Consider the following 6441-nt stretch of genomic DNA (forward strand, 5'->3'; position numbering starts at 1 on the left):
ATATATATGACATCTGTACAATGTGTAGTTCTTGTGCAATCAATAATTGAAAGTGAAACTTCCTGGCACATTAAAACTATGTGCCGGAGCGAGACTCGAACTCGGGACCTTTGCCTTTCGCGGGCAAGTGCTCTACCAACTGAGCTACCCAAGCACGACTCACGCCCCGTCCCACAGCTTTACTTCTGCCAGTACCTCGTCTCCTACGGGGCGTGAGTCGTGCTTGGGTAGCTCAGTTGGTAGAGCACTTGCCCGCCAAAGGCAAAGGTCCCGAGTTCGAGTCTCGGTCCGGCACACAGTTTTAATCTGCCAGGAAGTTTCGTATCAGCGCACACTCCGCTGCAGAGTGAAAATCTCATTCTAATAATTGAAAGTGTTCCCAGACTTTATATACACCCCGTATATCACAAAATTTCTAGACCAGCACGGAGTCCGAATTACGCGTTGCCTACATAACGGCTTTGAAGGGCAACAAAAATTTGATTTTCAGTATTTCGTGTGATTAATGGCCGATTTGAAACATTTAAAACACTTCATTATGCGGTATAATTTTACGTTGAAGTTTTGAACACAAAAAGACAAATAACTAACGTTGGAAACTGTATACGTATATCTTGCGGCGTAACTCAGGGCGCGCAATGACCCAGACAATTTTCTTCCAGTTTCTGAGAATTAAAGCACTTAGCGACTCCAACAGACTTCACGCACAACTTAATCTTTTTCTAAACTTTTTCTCACTGACACCCTTCCACAAAATAATTAAAGGATAAAAGTTTGTCGTTTACTACATTTCCGCTGTTCAAGAAGTAAAACTTCAGCTTCAGGCAAGACTTTTTAATTTACTACTTTACTAATACCTCTATTCACAACAGATTTTGCCTACAGTATCCACATCTATCACTGAACGTACCTCTATAATTACATCCCTTTACGACACATAGCTCAAGAGATATGACGTAATAACCACTGAGATACGGAAAGAACCAGATTTCGCTTGAGACTGCGCGCAAATTATCGAGACTTTTTTCTTCCAATATTTGAGAAAGAGCATCTGGCGGCTTCCCACAAATTTTCAGCATACTCTCAAAGCGTTCCTAAACTTTTTCTCCCTTGTTTGCTCGAAATCAAATATTTAACAGGTTAACTCATTTGTAAAGGTAATCAGATGTTTGAAGCAGTTTCATACATTCATGATCGAGTCTTCACAGAATCGTGGTTTATTGGCATGGTTGTACTAGCCGAAAGTTAATCGAGCGAGTGGCGTAGCAGTGAAGATTACTTTGGCAAAAGACGTCGCTGGTGGTAGCGCTCGAATGGAAGCTAATAATTTCGAAGATGACGGTAGACTGTTTAGTGTCCAAGTTGTCGCGGAGAGTTATGAGTATTTTCTGCTGTTATTGGTGGTGGTGGTGGTGGTGGTTGCGATGTCGGAGATCAGATGCTGTTAAGATCATTTGTCGGAAATAAACAATGAAACCACCGACCTCTTTTATCGACATTAATCTAATTGCTTTACGAAACTGTCAAGGCAACTTGATTTCGATAAACGTGAATTTCCTAACAAGGGAACCTCACCATCGCAACCCCCCTCAGATTTAGTTATAAGTTGGCACAGTGGATAGGCCTTGAAAAACTGAACACAGATCAATCGAGAAAACAGGAAGAAGTTGTGTGGAACTATGAAAAAGTAAGCAAAATATACAAACTGAGTAGTCCATGCGCAACATATGCAACATCGAGGATAGTCTGAACTCATGAGCGCCGTGGTCCCGTGGTTGCGTGAGCAGCTGCAGAACGAGAGGTCCTTGGTTCAGATCTTCCCTCGAGTGAAAAGTTTAATTTTTTTATTTTCAGCCAATTATCAAAGTTCAGGCACTCCAAAATTCCAGGACATGTTCAAATTTGCTTGGATATACGTAGGATTTGACGGTCTACACACGGAAAAATTTGAAAACGTTGAAAGGGAAAAGTGTGCGACTGAAACCTAAATCGGGCAAGGTACAAGAATCTTTTACCCAATCGCCAAGTGTACAAGTTAGGTGGGTCGACAACATATTCCTGTCTTGTGACGCACATGCAGTCACCAGTGTCGTATAGAATATATCAGACGTGTTTTCTTGTGGAGGAATCGGTTGACCTATGACCTTGCGATCAAATGTTTTCGGTTCCCGTTGTAGAGGCACGTCCTTTCGTCTACTAATCGCACGGTTTTGCGGTGCGGTCGCAAAACACAGACACTAAACTTATTACAGTGAACAGAGACGTCAATGAACGAACGGACAGATCATAACTTTGCGAAAATAAAGAAGGCAAAGTTTTCACTCGAGGGAAGACTTGAACCGAGGACCTCTCGCTCCGCAGCTGCTCACTCTAACCACGGGACCACGGCGCGCCTGAGCTCATACTGTCCTTGATGTTGCCTATGTTTAACATGGACTACTCAAGTTTGAATATTTTGCTTATTTTTTTCATAGTTCCACACAACTTCTTCCTGTTTTCTCGATTAATCTGTGTCCAGTTTCTCAAGGCCTATCCATTGTGCCAACTTATAACTAAATCTGAGGGAGGTGCGATGGGGAGGTTCCATTGGAAGAGTGACGGATCTGCTCAGATTTAACTTCAGGAGAAGGGAACATTCGTATGCACAGGGAGGCAAGCGTCACACTACAAAGTTTAGTTTAAAATACACTTGTGACGCCTACTGTATCTCCTCTCTCTCTCTCTCTCTCTCTCTCTCTCTCTCTGTGTGTGTGTGTGTGTGTGTGTGTGTGTGTGTGTGTGTGTGTTGTGTTGTGTAAATTGCAACAATTGTGACGAAGCTGGGGCGCCGTCTCTGTGTAGCAGAGTTGGGCCAACATTAGTACTTGACGTTTCGGCGCGCCTTTTGACTAATTAGATGAGAATTCCTCCGGAGCGGAAGGCCATTAAGCGTTAACTCCGCCGCCGCGGGAAATTTGCGTGGAATGTGGCGTATATTGCATTTCACTCACGTCGCCAGCGGCTCGTATCGACGGCGGCGGTCCGGGGGAACACGTACCTGCAAGAAACAGAACGTAGCTGTAAATCTCAGTGTGGTAACAACTCGAATAAAGGGGTGGCACAATGGCAGTAATAATGTAGCATTTGTACAGTTAAGCTAGCAACAATGCATTAGTTTATATGAAGGTAACATTTGATATTTTCTGACAAAAGCGTTTACGTTTGGTGAATGAGTCTTTCACCCCTACCACGGCGGAGTGATTTCAAAGTGATTACATGAGCAATGAAAAAAAAATGGCTCTGAGCACTATGGGACTTAAAATCTGTGGTCATCAGTCCCCTAGAACTTAGAACTACTTAAACCTAACTAACCTAAGGACATCACACACATCCATGCCCGAGGCAGGATTCGAACCTGCGACCGTAGCGGTCGCGCGGTTCCAGACTGTAGCGCCTAGAACCGCTCGACCACCACGGCCAGCACATGAGCAATGAACGTGACAATTTAAAACTATGTGCCTGACCAGGAATCGAACTTGGATCCTTGCTTTTCCTGGCAGTATATTTTCTTCCAGCGGTAAAAGTTATGCCGAAGCACACACAAATTCCCAAGCCTACTTGCTGTTAGCTGTACATGATGTTTTCAGCTACCCATACATAGGGGTTTTATGCAACCCGCAACGCCTTCAAATACTACTTTCAAGATTTTCATTTCTCTTGCCAGTTGCATGCAAACTATTAGTTCTACAGAATAAAATGAACAGTATCTTTTTGTAGGAAATGTAATGTAGTCAAAGTTTGTCCTGGGATACTTTTTCGTTGGAGTCTAGGATTTTCAAGTTACTCAAGAAAAAATGTACAGAAGTGACCTCCAACCACGCTTTTCTTAAATATGTCGAAAACTACTGCCTACAGTGAAAACCTATCCCAGTACAAAATTTAATTGCATTAAATTTCCTACAAACAGATCCTGTTAATGTTTTCTGTACGACTAATCGTTTGCAGAAATCGAGAGAATATGAAAATCTCACATGTGGTTTTTGAAGGCGACGCAGTTTGCATAAAACACGTAGATAGGGGCAGCTGATTGACTCTACAGTTCAAGGGCCCACCACTAGAACTATGTAGCAAGCATAGGAAGTTGAGTAAAACAGGGCAGAAAGAGAATGAATCTCTGTTAAGAAAAGTAGCAGAAAGACAGCCATACTCCCCTGAATTGAAGTGAAAAGGATTGAAAGAAAAGGAGAATTTCGCCAATTTAGTCACACAGCCACAGTTTGTTGACCTGTGATCACTATTGTGAGAGCATACGTCGAGTTGACATTGTTTAAATTAACTCATTGTTGCAGTCGTGAGAGTTTATTTGTAGTAGTGTTTAAATCAGTTGTGTGACACACGAATCTCTCTTATTTTCGGACGAATGCTTTTCACATTACGCATTTTGCTGAATCAGAAGCTATGTACAAACACTTAATGTAAACAACTTATTTTTATTCAGATAATATATGTTTCTGAGTTATTACTACTACTATTACTATTATTATTATACATTTTTAGAACCTACTGGACCATGTGGTGTACAAGGGTTCGGTTTTACCATTCCTTTGTGGCCATATTACATTAACTGTCTCAGAATGTCCTCTGTTCTGGCCATCTTGTGCTTTCCTTTTTCCCGGGAGAACTGCCCAGTCGTGAATTTTGTGCCAGACACTCTTTTGTCTGGTATATCAAGTTCTGTTATAGCCACTTCAGGTCTTCTTTTACTGGAGTGATTCATTTTATTGTTTAAATTTTTGCTCTACCGCGAGTTTTGTAGAATTCCGCAACCTGTCTAGCTATTCTTGTTGGTTACATTCTTTTCATATCATAAAAAAATTTTAGCCTGCTTTTTCCACGTATTGACAAATGTAGCAACACTTTTCATTTTGTTTATTTGTTCCTAGCCTGTACGAGCCTTCTCCAGTATAATTTGGACGTAAAAGTTTCCTTATTACTTTTCGTTCTCTTTTGGATTGCTTCGATGCCCCACTTTCTGTTTAAAATGATTTTTTCATCCTCATAAAGAGACTGGTTTGATTACTGTGAATTAGTGCCCAGATTGGAGCATTTTGAGATGCAGTTTTTGTGCTATATGTCTTTTGTAAGAAATGGAACTGTTTCCATTTTGTGACAACGAATTTCTTATTCAGTCTTTTCCAGGCTGGTTTCTTGAATGGTTTCGCCTAAATATGTGAACCGAAAAAGTCTCTAGATTTTCTTGTGTATAGTTTTTAGAACTTTGGGTGCTAAGTGCAAATTTCTAGATAAGTATTTTGTTTTTGCAAATGATATTTGGAGTCCTGATCTTTGTGTTGTTCCTTTAAGATTTTCTCTACTTGTTTTTGCACTGTTTCAGTGTCCTGACATAGAATAATCAGGTTGTCTACAAATGCTAAGCACTTTGTTCTAGTATTGGTTTTTCCTATTTCCGTTTGTTCGCTAGTTTTAAGCTCTGCTTTCAGGTTTCGCCATTCTTGGATTAAAATTTGCGGGACACAGTTGAAATGTAATGGAAACTCACCTTGTCTTACTATTATTTTGTTAAAAATTTTAATAGTCCTAATCTCAATAAAATTCAGATTATAAATTTAATTTTATTTGAAAAATTATTTAGAAATTCTGATAGTCCTAATCACATTAAAAATTAATTACAAAATTAATTACAAAAGTAATTACATTTTTATAGCGATGGGGAGTGTTACAATTTTAACAAATGATACAGGTCACTGTGTTTCACTATTAATCACTACAGAACAGCCACTTTACATTTGGTATGTAGGAGATCAATTCATACGTATTTTGTCTGTAGAATCCGAATATACCTTTCAAAATGTTCTAGCATGAACAATTTTTGAGTTTTGAAGGGCCTTATGAAGGAATTACTAAGAAATTCCGGGTACGGGAGATCGGTCCTTCAATTAATTGACAGAAAAGTTTCCCCACACTGAATGAAGAAAAACTGAAATAATGTATATTTGTTGGACCAAAATTAAGAAAATTAATAAATGACCCAACCTTTGATACTTACCCCACAAATATCGAATAAGCTGCGTGGTGGAATTTTTAAAATTTGGCAACACAGAAGGTGATATCTGTGTCTCGATTTTGAATATATCCGTTAGACAGCTATAAGAAAATGAAGTGTAGCATCTCGCTTAAAATACACTTTTTAGATTCCCATGTCAATATCTTTCCACAAAATTTGGGAACTGTAAGCGATTTGCAGGGTGAACGCTTTCACTAACACATCCGTCCGATGGAACACCGTTATTAAGGTCACTGAAATCGTTCGATGATGTGCAGCTACTGCTGGGATATTATTAGGGAGAGCAAACAAAAGAAAGAGCATAGTTGTCACCAAAGAAGATTGAAGTGGCCGCGCGGTTTGAGGCACCGCCCCTCCTAGCGGGGGTTCGAGTCCTC

At 40.2% G+C, this 6441-nt stretch overlaps 1 non-coding gene across 1 annotated transcript; it reads left to right on the plus strand.

The window, feature by feature from the left end:
- Positions 1-220: 220 nt before the first annotated feature.
- Trnaw-cca lies at positions 221-295 on the plus strand. Its single transcript has one exon. It is a non-coding gene; the product is annotated as a tRNA-Trp (tRNA).
- Positions 296-6441: the final 6146 nt, after the last annotated feature.

Source organism: Schistocerca piceifrons, chromosome 8 (assembly GCF_021461385.2).
Source record: "Schistocerca piceifrons isolate TAMUIC-IGC-003096 chromosome 8, iqSchPice1.1, whole genome shotgun sequence".
NCBI lineage: Eukaryota > Metazoa > Arthropoda > Insecta > Orthoptera > Acrididae > Schistocerca > Schistocerca piceifrons.